Source organism: Macrobrachium rosenbergii, chromosome 43, assembly GCF_040412425.1.
Source record: "Macrobrachium rosenbergii isolate ZJJX-2024 chromosome 43, ASM4041242v1, whole genome shotgun sequence".
Classification (NCBI taxonomy): Eukaryota; Metazoa; Arthropoda; class Malacostraca; order Decapoda; family Palaemonidae; genus Macrobrachium; species Macrobrachium rosenbergii.
In genome coordinates this window covers 23545552-23564124 of record NC_089783.1, presented here as the reverse complement: position 1 = coordinate 23564124, position 18573 = coordinate 23545552, and the positions used below count along the sequence as shown (strand labels likewise).

General features: G+C 37.9%; 1 protein-coding gene across 2 annotated transcripts in view; it reads left to right on the top strand.

Moving 5' to 3' along the window:
* Window positions 1–18573, top strand: part of LOC136828657 (glutamate receptor ionotropic, delta-2-like) — a 310264-nt gene that overhangs the window by 188151 nt on the left and 103540 nt on the right. The window contains exon 1 of one of the 2 annotated variants that reach the window (XM_067086707.1): window positions 8422–8633. The exons of the other annotated variant lie outside the window; for it this stretch is intronic. The gene's annotated coding sequence lies outside the window, so the exon portion shown is untranslated. Of the gene's footprint in view, window positions 1–8421; window positions 8634–18573 lie in introns of those variants that run through there. 2 annotated transcript variants of the gene reach the window in all.

The window sequence follows — 18573 nt, the reverse complement described above, 5'->3', positions numbered from 1 at the left end:
CACTCTGCTCAGTTAAAGCATAGTTCCCTTCCTGTCTGCAGAAAACGCTGGATTTCTGGTAATGTTGTCCTGTTGTACTGCATGTCATCTCGTCTTGCAGTTATGGCTATGACATGGCGCTTTCTTACAGGGCAGGGGCTTAGTTCCTTTTTTGATCATCATGTAAATATTAATACTTTTGTATTATAGTTTATCTCTGGTTTCCCTGGATTTTTTTTTTTTTTTTTTTGAGGCCACTCACAAAGGCTTGACGTCTCTAGTCGGTATCTAATAGGCTGTGATGTTCTTGCAATGGTAATACCAATTATAATTAATTTTAACGGTGCTAGAAATCATACCAAAATAATAATAATAATAATAATAACAACAACAACAACAACGAAAAAATTAGCCTATTTTCATGACTGAATCTTGGTTCACTTTTAAAAATGCATTTAAAATCCTCAAGCCATACGAAGACTAGCGTCCTCAACGCCAGAGGGTATGAAAGTAAATGGGTCTTTTTGATCGTCTTCTATAAAGAACGGGATTTTTTCATGGTCTCCAGTAATAATAATAATAATAATAATAATAATAATAATAATAATAATAATAATAATAATAATAATATTGATAAAGATACTAATGACGACTCAGATATTCACAATATCAGAGTATATCTTCCGAAGAAACTGCAAGACACATGAACTTGCCGTTCTGGGTAATTTTCTATGCAAAGCTGCTCAGGTGATGGAGAGAAAGAACTCTCTTAATATTTGCTAGTTTGTCCTGAGTCATACACACACACAGTGAAACCTCTAACGATACATGTTATTTAAACTACTGTAGTAATTTCTTTTTGTAATTTTTTTTCTCTTTGAGAGAAGAAAGAAAAGGCTTGCTTAGTATCTTTAGAATCCCCAAGAAAGACCTTTGCTCCCACCCCGAGGGACGCAAGAATTACTTTGATTTTTTATTGGTGGTTTGTCAACATGGGAATTGACATCGAGGCATTTGTACTGGAGAAGCCCACCAATTCTAAAAGCTCGTTTGCTTTTCCCCTTTAGAAAAATGAAAATACTGTTTGTCCAAGGTTTCTCTCTGTTAATTATAACGAGTATTATATACATCATCCCAACTGCTTTAGTAAGCGGTTTACTTGCTTGCGATTTCTTTTTTTTCCTCTTTCGCCAACAAGAAACTATTTTTTTCCTTTCTTTTCTTTTTTTATATTTTTAGACATAAAATGAGAGTTTCGTTTGAATAAGTTATTGTACCGTCCGCATTTTTGCTTGGGAAATTAATGATAGCCATCAAAAGAAAAGGGGGGGAATAAAAAAGGCGACGACTTAAAAGGCCGGCCCCCATCAGAAAAATGATAGAACAAACAGTGTGGGCAAATTACCAGACCACTACAAAGCGGCTTCAATATGCGGCAAAATGGGGAAAGGCTTGTTGGGGTGGAGGGGGGTGGGGCGGCGGAGGTTTGGGAAGGGGTAGGTAGAGAAAGAGGAAGAGGTAGAGACAGGGGCACCCAAATGGGAGGAGGATCCGCTTGAGAACAGAACGTTTCGCACACCGAAGGGTAAACCGGAAAATAAAAATAGGAATTGTTTTCACCGGCTATTCTCATTTAGCCCCTTGGGGCTTCTTGTGTCCTCCTTCTCTGGTGTTTGGATGCCGATGTCCTCAGCGAAGAAAACTTCTTGGGAAAATCAGACGACGAACATCCATGTCTGATTTTCAGGTGATTTTGGCTTTTGATATATATCTTCAACTGAGCATCTCCTCCCCACCTCTATCTCTCTTCTTAGAGCTCTCCCCAGCAACCCCCATCCTCTTTATACTCCCTGGTATCCTCCCACCCTCCCTCCCTCCCCCCCTCCTCTGCTGCCCCCACCTCCCTCCCCCCTTTTCACTTCATCGAGGTATCCGGAGGTTTACACAAGTCCTCCCGAGTGATGATTTATGAAATGCCTTCTCCGTTTCCTCGCATCTCGACCACAAAGACATTGAAGGATTTTCAAATTAATTTCAATGGGATTGTCAACTTACGATCCTCTCTGGGAGTCTTTGAGAGTTGATTAAATCTTGTCCCCAGCTCGCCTCTCTCTCTCTCTCTCTCTCTCTCTCTCTCTCTCTCTCTCTCTCTCTCTCTCTCTCTCTCTCTCTCTCTCTCGTTTGCCTAAACAAATTGTATTGCCTGCTTTTTGAAGGCCTGCCTCCAAGTCTGCTCCTTTGGTGATTTTGGCGTTAAAGTAAAAATTACTTCATTTATAAAACCTGGTTATCCTCGAGATCCGTCTGTGCCTTGGGAAGTGTTTATAAAAGCGTCACATCTCAGTACCCAGATTCATTCTTCAATTCGTGTCATGTCTAGTTTTGTTAGTGTCACGACTCGGAAAAGAAAGCTTTATCAACTTCTCTAGCACTTTTCGTTTTGTTTCATGTTCTCGTTTTGTTTTGTTTGGGTCTTGCATGAGTTTCGCTGTGCAGTCCAAGAGACATTAGAACGCTCTCTCCATTGAATTTTTTTCCGTTGTTTTCTACTGATTTGGCACTTAGCAGTTTTGAAATGACATTCCTGTTATTACGGATCGTTCTTTTTTTTGTGTTGTCGTTTGCGTTGTTTATGTCCGGAGTTTTGTTTTGCCGTATTTTTTGTTTATTCAAGCTTTATTAGCGTTTTGTTCTACTTGCTAGTGGCCCTCACAAGTGATGAAAAGACCTGAGCTCTTTTGCACAATTCATGCCTTACAAACCTAATAATTGTATTTATGTGCTTTTGAATTACCATTGCTAGCCTAAGTTTAGCATTCACGCCAATTTAACTTTACCATTACTCATTTCTTAACCTCTGCACTGCCATCACTACCAGCCTGTGTGCGTGTTACTTGTGTTCCTTGAACACAACCTTACAAACTTGAGCAGTAGCTGGTTTCGTCCATGTGCTAGTCCATGATGTTCTTGTGAACAATCAAACCCCCGTTCTCCAAACAAGAACCCACATTCTACAGAACACCTTTAATCTCACACTGTAGCTGGTCCCGTCCATGTGTAAATAAAACCAAGCCCTGTTCTTTAGGGCACCCCTAACCTCATACTCGATCTTACGGGACAAATCCGCACTTCAAGTGCTAGCCATGTTCTTTTGAACACTCAGTTCCATTCTTCGTGAACACGCTACATCCTTAGGAATACATAAAACCAGTTCTTGTCATTCTGTCCTTCGGGACACAAAACCGTTCTTCATGAACTAGCCAACATCCTATGGGACCCATACAAATTCCTGTTCTTTCCGAATAAAACCTCGCACTATTAGTGTCACAACTATGTTCTTTTGAACTACCCTCTGCACTCGATGATGACCATTATGTTCTTTTGAACTACCCTCTGCACTCGATGATGACCATTGTCGTGAGTAGTGAAAACCTAGATCACCACAAAGTTGGCGTATTTAGCCTGACTTCCCCAACAAACCATGCACATTTAGTGCCATATTCCCATCTCCTTAATTGCAACTGGGATCTAACCTTACAAAAACTCACCAAGAGTACCACCTTCGCTGGCACTCCGCACTACTTGGCCTCTGATGTCTTCACCAACAAATAGCTTTTTCATCCTCTTTCCTCTACCCCACCTTGGCAATTCCCTCAGTCTTGGAAACTGAGGACCTGTCTTGGCCCTCCTTTCCTACTTTCTACCTTGGTGGCTCTGCAGACTCGCAACCTGTGACTCCATCTTGGTTCTAACTTCACAGTGCCACATCTGTTCTACCGAACAACCCTCGTAATTAGAATCAGTACTATTTGTCTTGCACTCACCATTCTAGCCACTGCTGTGCAACTACTGTACAGTTTAGTACTTATTGGTGTACACTTTCAACAGCACTATGTCTACTTTTGCTGAAGATTATCAAACCCTCCTAGAGATTGGGTGGAAAAGAAGTCTCGGGGAGTTGTGTTGGATAACTAGGTCGACACCCAGGTAGCTAAAGCTCGCCAGGAGAGAGAAGCAAAGGAGGAGAAGGAGAAATGGGAGAAAGAAGCAAAGGAGGAAAAGGAGAAAAAGGAGAAAGAGGAAAGGGAAGAGAAGCAATGTCAGTTCGAGCTAGCCATGGCTCTGGAGAAAACAGCTCCCGCTGAATCAGAGTAACTGGCAAGAGAAGAGCAACGCAACCATGAGTTAGCACTTGAGTAAGATCGCCATGTGAATGCCATGGCACTCGCCCAACATAGGGCTGTGAACCCTGCTTGCACCTACTCCCCAGTCCATGATAGCCAGCATGAACACACTTATCTAGAAGTGGTCAGAAACTGAACCTGATGCATGGATGGATCATGTCGAGAAGGTCTTCGAAAACTTTACACCCTCTGCCACTGAAATAGCTTTAACTCTAAACAAACATATGGGTAGAAAGGGTTCAGTAGAGCTTCATGCCTTGATATCCACAGAACAAGGAGACCTTACAGCGGTCAGGAGGGTTGTCAATAAGGCATACAAAATAACACCAGAACGTTGGAGACAACAGTGGCGTGGCTTACCCAAAGAAGTAGGTCAATCCTGGATGGATTGGATATACCACAAGAATAGACATTATAACCGTTGGTTAGAATCCCTTGATGTCAGTACATTTGAGGAACTCTCTGAGCACATGTGAGCAGAAGACTTCTTTTACTAAGCTCCAAGTGCACTAGCAACATATTTATATGAGAAATGGCTTACAATTATCATTGAATGTTGTCTGTTAGCTGATAATTGGGAAACTCATCACCACCAGCACAGTACAATAGGCAAGAAACTCATACCTCCTCATCATAACTCATCACAAGCCCAACCTAAAAATGGGCTCCCACCTAAAACTCCTATTTGCACTTATTGCAAAAAGAAATGGCACTTGGAATCACAGTGCCACTTTAAAAGAGGACTGCAAAGCAATCTCCTGATCAAGCGGCAAGCTCCACATCCTTCACCAGCACCTAGCAAAGATTTTAATAAGGTTTTTTGCATGACATGTAAGGTTTATGATTACTCCACCCTCTGGAAGCTTTGCCCTAGAAATACAGGCTACTCCTGTCATTGCTCTGGCAGTCATCAATTCATCCCTCGGCCCTCCAGCCGAAGGTCCCATATTTGTGGCACCCCCTTGCTGTCACTACCAAGCACGTCAGGTGCAAGCCTTCAAGGATACTGGTGCACAACTCTCCCTTATACAGGAAGACAGAGTCCCTTATGGGGCCAAAATTAAACATCACAAGCTCAACACCTTAGAGAGCATCAATCACGTAAAACTAATTCTTCCAACAGTTCGTCTGAGGGTCACTAGGCCCCACAGAACTCGCATCTGTTCCCTTGCAGTTACCAAGCACATTCCTGTAGACTATGATCTACTTCTGGTACAGGGCTCCTTGTCTCCATCGAATTCAAGACAGTTGAGAGGTCCTGACCTCTCAGTCTCAAACAGGCACAGTTAGTCTACATCACCCTGCCTCAAAAACACTGCCAGTGCCACATGAGTGCCCTGAGCAGTGCCAAACAAAGGAGGAGAAGGAGAAAAGTGAGAGAGAAGCAAAGGAGGAGAAGGAGAAATGGGAAAAAGAAGTAAAGGAGGAGAAGGAGAAAAAGGAGAAAGAGGAAAGGGAAGAGAAGCAACGTCAGTTCGAGCTAGCCATAACTCGGGAGAGAACAGCTTCCGCTGAAGCAGAGTAACTGGCAAGAGAAGAGCAACGCAACCATGAGTTAGCACTTGAGCAAGCTCTCTATGCGAATGCCATAGCACTTGCCCAACATAGGGCCGAGAATCCTACTCCAGCTCCTCCCCAGTCCACGATAGCCAGCATGAACACGCTCATTCAGAAGTGGTCAGAAACTGAACCTGACGCATGGATAGATCATGTCGAGAAGATCTTTGAAAACTTTGCACCCTCTGCCACTGAAATAGCTTTAATTCTAAACAAACATATGGGTAGAAAGGGTGTAGTCACACTTTGTGCCTTGATAGCCACAGAACAAGGAGACTTTACAGCGGTCAGGAGGGCTGTCAGTAAGGCATACAAAATAACACCTGAACATTGGAGACAACAGTGGCGTGGCTTACCCAAAGAAGTAGGTCAGTCCTGGATGGATTGGGTATACCACAAGAATAGACATTATAACTTTTAATTAGAATCCCTTGATGTCAATACATTTGAGGAACTCTCTGAGCACATGTGAGTGGAAGGCTTCTTTTACTACACTCCAAGTGCACTAGCAACATATTTATATGAGAAGCAGCCTACAACCGTCATTGAATGTTGTTGGTTAGCCGATGATTGGGAAACTCTTCACCACCAAAACAGTACGATAGGCAAGAAACTCATACCTCCTCATCATAACTCATCACAAGCCCAACCTAAGAATGGGCTATATCTAAAACTCCTGTTTGCACTTATTGCAACAGGAAAGGGCACTTGGAATCACAGTGCCACTTTAAAAGAGGAACCTCTGCAAAGCAATCTCCTGATCAAGCGGCAAGTTCCACAACGTTCACCAGCACCTAGCAAAGAGTTTAATAAGGTCTTTTGCACAGGATGTAAGGTTTATGGTCACTCCGCCCTCTGGAAGCATTGGCCTAGACATACAGCTATTCCTGTCATTGCTCTGGCAGTCATCAATTCATCTCTCGGCCCTCCAGCCGAAGGTCCCATATTTGTGGAACCCCCTTGCTGTCACTACCACACATGTCAGGTGCAAGCCTTCAAGGATACTGGCGCACAACTCTCCCTTATACAGGAAGACAGAGTCCCTTATGGGGCCAAAATTGAACATCACCAGCTCAACATCTTAGAGAGCATCAATCTTGTAAAACTAATTCTTCCAGCAGTTCGTCTGAGGGTCACTAGGCCTCACAGAACTCGCATCTGCTCCCTTGCAGTTACCAAGCATATTCCTGGAGACTATGATCTACTTCTGGTACCGGACTCCCTGTCTCCATTGAGTTCAAGAGAATTGAGAGGTCCTGACCTCTCAGTCTCAAACAGGCGCAGCTAGTCTACATCAGCCTGCTTCAAAAACACTGCCAGTGCCACATGAGTGCCCTGAGCAGTGCCAAGCTTCGCCCGTGTCGGTAGTGGAGCTCTTACCAAGTCTAATTCCTGTGCCTGGCCACACCCTAGTACCAGTGCCTATCATGCCCACGAAAACTTCTTCCTCCCTTTCCCAGTCCTTGAGAGATAATGTCCTGATGGAGAATTCATCCATAGCTCATTTGGTCACAGAACCCAAAGAACTGCCTTCAGTTGGTAGAAATTATTGGCACTGTCCACACTTCAGCTGTCGCACCAGCCTGAGTAAATGGCATGCCATCTTCTTCCTCAGATTCAGCTTCACCAACTCCTCTTATACAATCAGACAGTCAATCTAAGAGAGGGCCGAAGAAGAAAAGTCAAAGGCGTAGAAACTTCAGGTAGCTAAGAGAGCCACCAAATTTTCCTGGCACTCATGCCAGCTTGGCACAGTGCCTACTTTATCCGAGTAACTTGGCACCTCATCCAGAGCAGGATGCCAAGTCACTCCCCTTTCTCTCACACTTGTTACATGTAACTTATTTCCCTTGTAATTTTGAAACTAATTAATATTTTGTCCCAGTAACTCAAACTATTCCTCATTTAATCCTTTTAACTTATTTCCTAACCTTAGGTTGGACTCTTGCTTGCACATGTGCAATTGCACCATGCAGTCAGCCAGAGCAACTGGCAACGTATTATTGAAACCGCATTAAAAAGCAATGGTTACATAAGGACTGTGATCAAGAAACAGGTCAGTGTGTCCATATATCAAATAACAAAGTTTATATTTAATGAATCAAATGTAGCTAGGGACAAAATTGAAAATACTTAGTAAGTAAATCTGTATAATAACTATGTAAATGATGAAGATTTAATGTAGTAAAAATTTGCAAAGAAAGTAACATAACATAATAAACTACAGTAGATGCACAGTATTGGTATCAGCCTAAATGAGATTAGCTCCATAAAGTAAATCTCATGCACTAGCTTGCAATTTAAAACTCAAGTTCAAAGTCTTATTGCAATATAATACATTCAAATTGGGACTTAAGGTTGAGAGAAAGGGAAAGTAGTCATTCAAGTCATTCAGTTTGTTGAAGACATTTACCCCCGAAAAAGGCGTAAAGTGTCTTTTAGTAGGGGGACCTGTCATGTGCATTTATTCATTGCAAATGCACGGGGAAGCTCCATGATTTTGTTTTAAACAACAAATACAGTAAATACATGTTGGTCACTAGGACCACACAAGCAGCATCGTAAAGGCACTCCCTGGCTCATTAGCAATTCGCTACGGCTGACACCCTCATGTAGAAGTCTCCACCCACTCAGCCTTAATGTCTCTCTATTGTGTTCCCATTGTTCTCTCTTTGTGTGTTAGCCGATCTCCATCTTCCAGGACACCTGCGTCTTGAACAAGTAAACAAGACACCAATCTGAGGCTGGGAGATTTTTAACGGCCACCTTTGCTTGAACAAAGACTGATGGGGCAGGAGGAAATGCATAAAAGGAGAGGATGACCCGCCACGCGAGGAGTTCGCAAACCCAGACCAAAGCAGACAGAATCCTTGCCGGTCGGTTTCCTGACCTCCCCTCCTCTTTCCCACAAAGGTAACTTTTGGTGTGCTATTCAGATCCGATCCTTCACTGACTCCTTGCATTAAACTCAGAGTCTGGCTGCAACATCAAGACATCTTGTCTACAAGACAAAAGTGCAGTTGGAAATTGGAGTTGTTTGACGCACATTTCTCTAACTGTATTTCTTACTGCTCTCATATTTACTCCCCTTGCAATCTCCTTCAGAACCTACTTGAAATTGTGTAATTACTTGGGTAACGTAACTTAAAAGTGTTAACCAGTTTGCATTTTATTTGTTCTTTGAGTGATCTCCCTCTCAATTGTTTTCCAATTGAGTGACTGCATTTTGTACTGCAGATGATTGTGAGCTGTGTAGCAACCGTTATCCACAGTGCCCTCTCCCCATCTTCCCCTGTGAGAAGAGAAGATTCCTTCAAGCTTTTATATCTGAAGATATATTTAATTGTGACCTTATGTTACAAGATGCTGTTTAATCTTAATCAATTTTAGAGGTCCTTTGATCCATCGTGATTATACTTAATGAGAGGTCCTGTTAACCTAAGTCTGGGTTTAGAGGTTCTTAAATCCATTGTGGTTATCCTACCTGTAAGATCCTGCTTAATCTTCAGATATTCTGGAGAGTCTCATATTGATTCGCTAGTGGCACTGTTTGCTCTGTGAATTAACATAATTACAGTGCCACAGAGCTAGTGATTAAGCTCCTGTGTATATTTCTTCTGATTTGTTTACTTATATCCTATTACATCAGTCCTTGATTTTCCCTTAATCTCCATTGAAATTATCATTTAAAGTAGCTTTTATCTCTTTTTTTACAAGTGTGGCCCCTAGTTAGATGCTGTTAGAACTTGAATAAGAAATAGAAGTCACGTTGCAATCATGTCACAAGCCACACTGTAAATAAATATATATATATATATATATATATATATATATATATATATATATATATATATATATATATATATTATAATATATATATATATATATGTTCCTGAATGTGATATGAAACAAGACAGGTTGTATATGTAAGGATTATGTGATCAGTTAATATTTCTGAACCAAGCGTTAATAAGTATTATTTTATGCAATTTAGATATCTGTGACGGCTTTCAAGGGATATTATTTACCTTTTTCTGAACTGAAGAAACAAATAGGCGTGAAAGAGAAAGAACGAGTGCCACGCCAACATTTCGTTTGCTCTCACCTCGAGTATTTATCTAGACCCAAAGACTGAAAGCGGATAGATTCCATTGCCATGGCGAAGAGGGGAAAAAAACGTCACCAAAGCGAAACATGGAGATTATTCCGATCTTCCAAGAGTAAATGAGGCCATGTTGACCCGTTAGAGTTCACTCCGATGCTTGTGAAAAGTCATCATTTCCTCTAAAGCCTCAGTGAATATTAACGAAAAGTGTCTACAGAAATGTAGACCACCTTCTCGTCGACAGAAAAAGGAAAATTATGTATATCATTTATCTCCTTCGTTAAGACCTCTCCTGATAGTAACCATATTGATAACTAATATATATCATGAACTGGGATACATCACAGTTTGAGTTGTTTGCAAACTGATTTCATGAAATATTGATTTCATTAAACTTTCTTGAAATGGATTCATGTTCTAGAGCTGCGAGGGTTGGTCAGCAGTTGTAGTTGAAAAGAATCTGCACCCTTCAGATCATTTTGTAAGGAGAAGGGTCTTTGCACCTACTATTTTTCTGCAAGCGAGCAGATTACTCAAGATATTCTGATTCTTGTTGTTTTTTCGTACCATTCATTCTGTTGAGTATCATTCTACCTAGTTCAGCTTTGCATAGGATATAGACGCAATTATAATATTAAAGTAAAATATTTTCTTATTTACAATAGATTTTTAAATATAAACATAAAACTAATATTAATCTATAATTGATTTTACGAAGATGTGGACGACATAAGGTGCAATAAAAAATCCCAAGTTAATAGTAATCTGTATTCCCAGTGTATGTAAGAGAGAGAGAGAGAGCGCAGAAAGAATTGCGTAGGATGTGAGAGAAATGTTATGGAAGCATGAAGGTGACACACAGGAACGGGACTAATTATCGGCACACGACTTGTTCCTTTCTTTTGGACCACGTGTCCATCATCCTCTTCCCTTTTTTTTCTTTCCTTCTCTTCTCCTTTCCGGAACTATTATTGGAAAGGAAGCAAAAAATATGGGGTATTTGAGTAAAGCGATGGCTACTGCATGTATAATGGCAAGGATAACATACTACACCTAGCAAGATTTTATAGACAGTTTTGTGTAACAAAATGTGGGTTTTGAGGATAAATGCATGTTTCAACTTCACAAGAAAATTTCATGGAGGTATTAAACAAATGCGAGGACTGCGGTTTCTTTGTTTGTTGAAGACTTTTTGGAGGGATTTATAATGATAACACCCACAGAGATAAAGAATAAAAAAAAAAAACATAGGGTTATTATGTCTTAAAATGGTGTTATTATTATTATTATGAACATAGGAAAAATTAACTTTAAAGTATTATTACTGTGAACTATCATTAGTAAAGGGGTTTAGACCGTAACATATACTTTGTTCAAAAATAAAAAGAAATGGAGGAATCCATGGCTCCACGTAATACCTTGATTTGGATTTAGTTTTTAAGGGACTTTCAGAATAGCAGGAAACAACGGTTTGCAATGATTTTTACTCATGGGATCAGAATTTCTTTCATAAGACCATTTTTTCAATTAACAGTGGACTGTTGAAAATGTTGTTCTTCCGGGAGTTCTATAGTTTGTGTATTATATAATAATAATAATAATAATAATAATAATAATAATAATAATAATAATAATAATAATAATAAAAATAATATTAATTATTATTATTATTATTATTATTATTATTATTATTATTATTATTATTATTATTATTATTCAGAAGATAAAGCCTGTTCTCATTGAACAAGCCCACAGGGACCATTGGCTTGAAATTCAAGCTTCGAAAGAATATGATGCTCGGTAGGAAGTTAGAAAACATAAAGGGAAATACAGAAAGAAGAGATCTTACTTATTGAAAAGAAAAAATAAATCAAAAGATAGATAAAAATGTGTAAAAATGCAAGGAGAATAGCATTAGGCTAGTAATGCATTGCATCTTCGCTTGAACTTTTGAAGTTCCAATTGCACGACATCCTCAGAGAGACTTCCATAGTCCAACGGTGTGAGGAATAAGGACCTCTGGAACTGAGAAGTTCGACAGCGAGGCACATTTACTACATATTGGTGCTTCTGATCAGCGAATCTGGTTGCTCTCGGCAGGAAAGGGGATCAGGGATCAATTGTGAATGTGAAAGATCTCTATTAAAATACAACTTATGAAAAGTTGACAGACAAGATACCATCCGTCGATGGTCCAAGTCAAAACTGCTAATAATAGGAAACAGAAACCTACCACCATGAAACACTCTTATCTAAAAGAGATAGATCTCTGGCAGAAGCAGACATCCACACCGGAAAACAGTCTTCCAGTAAAGGAAGGACAAATGGCCTAAAACAGGTTGTATTGATTTTATCACTGTTATAAATACATGAGACCTTACGAAGAATACTTAACTTCCGTGCAGCATTCGCTGGAACTATCATTAGATGTTTCTCAAAAGTAAGATGTGAGTCAAAAGTTACACGTAGAATAGTTAAAGCTTCAGACTCATTCAGCAAAGTCGCATCCACCTGGAGGGGAGGATGGGGTGAAAAATCTGTTCGAGATCTACTAATAAATAGTGTTTTCGTTTTACTGGGAGTTCAGCCTCATACCCCACCGACTACATCATTCGCTGATCCGGTCCATGTCCCGGTTGAGGCTGAGGGTCGTTTCATTCCTCATAAGTGGAGACCTTACTGCACCCACAAGTGTTGCATCATCGGCATACTGAAAAATCTTGTTTTCCAGGCCAACAACCATATCACTTGTATACAACAAAAATAATAGTGGACCAACCCTGTGGAACTCCGGACACAGTAGGTCTTTGTTCACTCAAGACCAGAGAGAAGCTCAAGACCCAATCAACAGCAACTCGCTGCTGCCTACCTGTAAGGAAATCTCGAAGTAATCCCAAAACATATCCACTCACTCCAAGATTCTGAAGTTTAATAATAATAATGACAAAATTGTATCTAAAAAAACGAACAAAAAAATGGCGTGGTGACTGTAGATAGAACGAATTTTATAGTCTGGTTTGTTATCCAGTAGATAAAGTTGAACGATTTTGATCCAAGATATAATTGATTATGCGATAACAAACAGGAATTGAACGAGTTCAGTAAAATTAGCGATAATGTGATTTCTGGATATATCAGATATCGTGATAATTATTGTGTTCTGGTTGACCTTCTGCCTGCTTCCTTAAACAGTATATCGTAGTTTTGTTTTCATCTATCTGTCTCCGTCTAGTAATGTAGTATTTGCGTAATTAAAACTGCTTGTCAACACATTGAAGGGATTTTACTTCTACAAGAATACTTAGTGAGTTGCGTTTTCCGTGTGTGCATTTAAACTGAAATATCTATTTTGCGTCGTGCAGTGTATAGCATTTCAATCCTAATAAAAATTTACCGCTGTCGGATCAATTGTATCACATATTCGTAATGTTTTTACATACTGCGTAATCAGTTTTGCGTACGAAACATAGTATGTATGACTCCAGTATTTGCATGTTTTTTTTTTTTTACTAAAACTATTGTATCTGTGCACCCAACTCAAACATTTTTATGCCCCCTCTCTGTCTGCTTGTGTTTATCTGTCCTCCCTCTCTTCATATTAATATTTAATGTTTTTAAAGGCCAAGAATTCAAACTTCATACTGTTTTGAGTAATACTCTTCATATTTTGAATGCATACCCCATTATTGAAGTCGATGGTCAAATTGAGGTAGAGGTAATTCTGAAAGAATAAAGGTCAAAGAGGAATATAACTTTAGCATTAATTGCTTAACTGTATAACTTAAAAGACTCCATATTTTGCATGCATGCTCCACCAACGAACCAGATTGGTAGGATAAAGTTGAGGGCATACATGAAGGTCAAAGGTTAAATAGTGTTTTAACCTTGTCATTAACTTTGGAACTGTATGATGCAGAAGCTTCATTTTTTGCTTGCATATTTCACAAATAAACCTAATGTGCAGAATGAAGTCGAGGTCACACATGAAGGTGAAAGGTCTTATAGGAATGTTAGAAATTTTATGTTCAATATGCATATCCCTCCAGTGGAACATATGTGCAGAATAAAGAGAAGTCATACTCAGAAGTCGTGTTCCAATAGGAATTTAACCTTGATGTAACTTTTGTATTGCATGAGTTATAGACTTCATATCTGACACTCCATATTCCTCCATTAAAACTGATATGCAGAATGAAAGTCAGTAGGAATTTAACCTTGGTGTTAAGTCTTGAAATGTATAAGTTAGAGATTTCTTATCGGGCATGCATACTCCATTAATGAAGCTAGTTTAAAAAAGTGAGGTTAAGGTCATGCGTAGAGGTCGAATAGGAATTGCACTCTTGGGCCATTGTGTTTCACAAACTTATCTTTTTTTTATTCAGCAAGCCATTTCCCTAACAAAGGCTGGCCGCAGAGAGAAAACAAGACGGTGGCCATTGCCACACTCCTACTTAGACTGCTGAATCGTGGATAAACCTCCTGTGAGAAAACTTCAACATTAACTGCTTCATTCACCCACACAGCAGGGAATCCCTTGACACACGCTGCCCCATCCATCTGTCTTCACATACTCTCGGGCTTCTTGGATATGAATGCCCTTCCTAAACTAACTATCCATCACTTTCTGTGCCTTACTGTACTCCTTTGTCCTTAAACTTTCAAATTATACACTCTTGTTTCACCTACCAATCATCCATTACTTTTTCCCCATGATTGATCGACTTATAAACACTGATCGACCCTTTCACCTCTGCTACGTTTTTACCAATTCTGTATATCTCCAGATTTCTCACCCTTTGAATTTTCATTCTGCCACATTACAGAAACAGTCTGTGCCAACATTTCAGACCTTGTTTCATTCATTCTTATTCAATGTCCGCTTTATTTCTGTAAAGGGGAATTGGTTCAACAATCCCTTCGTACATTCCCACTTTGGCGTCCATAGAAAATTTAAGCTTATGCCCATTCAGTTTCACGCACCCTCACAGCTTTCATGCTCTGACTCACCTCTCTTCTCATCTTTTCGTCATGTAGTATATTTTCTTCTAAGTATGAATTAACTGTTTACGTTCTTTCACCACGCATATCAACATTAATCTTCCAGGTTCATGTTTACCCTCACAACTTACTCTTGCTCACGCTTACTCCTAACTTTCTCCTCTTGTAAGCATTTATGACTTTCACAAGTTTACACAGTTCCCTTTCTCCATCCACCATCAGAATTGGTTCACCTGCAAACATCATCCATTCCCCACTGCATACTTTACCCATCTTCATATTGTATAACTTCAGACACATTTACAGTACTACCCTCTTTGACTTCTGACTACTGTTCGTCCATTAAAACATTGAACGGCCAAGTAGACTTAACACATATTGTCTCAGCCCCATTTTTATACCAGACCAGTCACTTTTCTGTAATCTAAAAGGTCTTATACATCACACACGCACAAATATATATATATATATATATATATATATATATATATATATATATATATATATATATATATATAATATGTATATATATATATATGTATATGTATGTATGTATATATATATATATATATATATATATATATATATATATATATATATGTATATATATATATATATATATATATATATATATATATATATATATATATATATATATATATATATATATATATTACTAAAGGACCTCATTCAAACTGGATGGTATCTAATGGAGTTTTTATTCAAAAGTTACATGCTTTCTTGGACAAACAGTCCACATTATCGAGTATCCGTACGGATACTTGATAATGTGGACTGTTTGTCCAAGAAAGCTTGTAATTTTTTGAATAAAAACTCCATTAGATACCATCCAGTTTGAATGAGGTCCTTTTAGTTTCTACTAATGACAGAACAATTGTGTATGTTTAAAGTTAATATATATATATATATAATATATATATAATTATGTATATATATATATATATATATATATATATATATATAATGTATGTATGTATATTAATATAAAAAGTCAGTCATAGATTATTTTTATATTTGTTTTATGCATATTGTAACTGACAAACCATAGAAATATATGCATTTTATGGTCATTTACTAGCCTCCAACCCAAAGTATGTAGGTTACTACTTGCCCGAAAACTTTTTAGTCTAACATTCAGAGCTTCACTGCATACTACGCTACTGCTCCTGTTTAGCACTTTCCTTTACAAAACCCATCCCGCACTGGAGTATGTATGCCAGTATTGTAAATTATAACAGGCAATGATAAAGATTTATGGAGAAATATACCTTTTGTTTTGGTAATATATATACATATATTTACATATATATATATATATATATATATATATATATATATATATATATATATATATATATATATATATATATATATATATATATATATATATATTGTGTGTGGTTCCCTCATGTGTGCATGCTTACAGTCTTTTACGTGTAAAGACCGCCATTGATTATTCTGTAAAAGATGTTTAATGTAAAACGAAAAGAATCTGTATATTATTCAGTTCAGAAATTAATGTGATATATATATATATATATATATATATATATATATATGTATATATATATATATATATAATATTTATATATATATGTACAGTATAAATATATAGAGAAGAGAGAGAGAGAGAGAGAGAGAGAGAAATAGGTGATTAGCCTTTCCTCTATCTCGTCAACCTGTCCCAACAGGGCATTGTCACCCAAATATTACACGTATCAGAGTATTTAAATCTTCCCTCAAAAGGTTTGAGGGCGAGCCTCGTCCCCTCGCTTTCCCCCTCAGGTTTTCATCCCCTCGAGAAGCGCATTGTCCTTGCCGTTCCACGTTCCCTTGTTCAGGCGCGATACCATCGCCGGCTTTGTTCCGATTGTTCCGGTCCCCTGTCCATCATGAAAAGGAGATTCTGATTTCGAGATGGGTAATTTGGCACACATTTTCACCCTCGTTTTTGGAGCAGAGGTGTTTCGTGACATTTTATTTCACGCTGTGTTTGGAATTTCAGTGGCAAGGAGTATTTGATATCAGGTTTTTAACATTTTTGTCGAAATGGCGTTAATTCCGAAGCGTGGAGGCTGAGGAAAAAGGCAAAAGAAATAATGGTTTTGGGGGAGGACTCTCTCTCTCTCTCTCTCTCTCTCTCTCTCTCTCTCTCTCTCTCTTCACCGTTCTTGTACGCAGCCTGTCGAAGCCCGGGTAATGCCGTAATCCATCACTTGGCGGGAACGGAGGCTTCTGTTTCTGCTCCTTTTCTCTTTTTCCCTTTCTGTTCTCAGCAAACTGAGTTTTCTTCAGAATTTTTGCTGGAATTCACACTGGATTTTGATAAGGTCCGTTCCACTAACAGAACCACTTAGGAGATAGTAATCATTTAATTAAGGTCTCGTCCACCAAGATAAACAGATTCTCTGACCATTGTTTGTTCATTAATGATTTTCTTTGGTTCTTCAACCCGATAACGCTTTTTCATTTGCATCCACTTTTCTTGTTTGCTTGTTTTGAGGATCAGTGATGGACATGTTTGCGGGATTTACGGACGTGTCAGTTAGGTTATGAGAAGCAAGCCGATTTTAAGATAAAAGCGTAATTGTACGAGAAGAAACGTCCTGCATTCTCTCTTTTCTTTGGTTATGCTTTCATTAGATCTTCTGTTTGATGCTTCCGTAAACAGTACACAGGCTCTTATACCTGCTCACACATATACTGTACAACAAATTGTGCTAACCCTTTGTCCATAAATCCACTATCTAACCCCTTCATTCATATATATATATATATACAGTATATATATATATATATATATATATATATATATATATATATATATATATATATATATATATATATATATATATATATATGTATGTATATTATTTGTGTGTAAATGCTGCAGTTTTTTATATTCAGTCTCATGATATTTGAGAGCGTCTTTTTTAAATTTTTCTCTTTGTGGAGGATATGGTCGTCTTATTATTATTATTATTATTATTATTATTATTATTATTATTATTATTATTATTATTATTATTATTATTATCGCAAACTAAAGACCTCTTTGGCCTTATTTATGAAATTCTGAATAAAGGCTTAACTTTTTGTGAGGAAATTTAACCAGTTCGAATTATTGTACTGTAGTAATGAATAAATTTTCGCAAACCATATGTGCAAATGCATAAAATGCCGTGCATCATATCAGGATTATGGTCATTAAAGGCTCTATAATCTGAAGATAATTTTTCCATTATTGTTCTTGAACATGAAATATAACGCAAATTTTTAAACGCTAAAAATTATAGTACAGTTTATGAAATTTACACACGAACTGTGCACCGTAGAGCGTTTTATTTCTTAAATTACTGTGGTTCTGTAAATACTGTACTGGCGTTTCAGAATAGAAAATCAGATGCTTATATATTTATATATATATATTATATATATATATATATATATATATATATATATATATATATATATATATATATATATATATATATATATATATATATATATATATATATACATATATATATATATATATATATATATATACATATTCGTTTTTGTTCCTGAAACACGTTTTGAGTATAATATACGGTATATCACTACCTCTGAAGTGCAGAACTGTAACTGCAGATGTAGTGTGAAATAGGTTTTTGAGTAGAAATTGGAGGAACAACTGTCTGTGTATATTTAGTTTGTCAAAACCAGTTTTGAGGGTTGCTATTATGG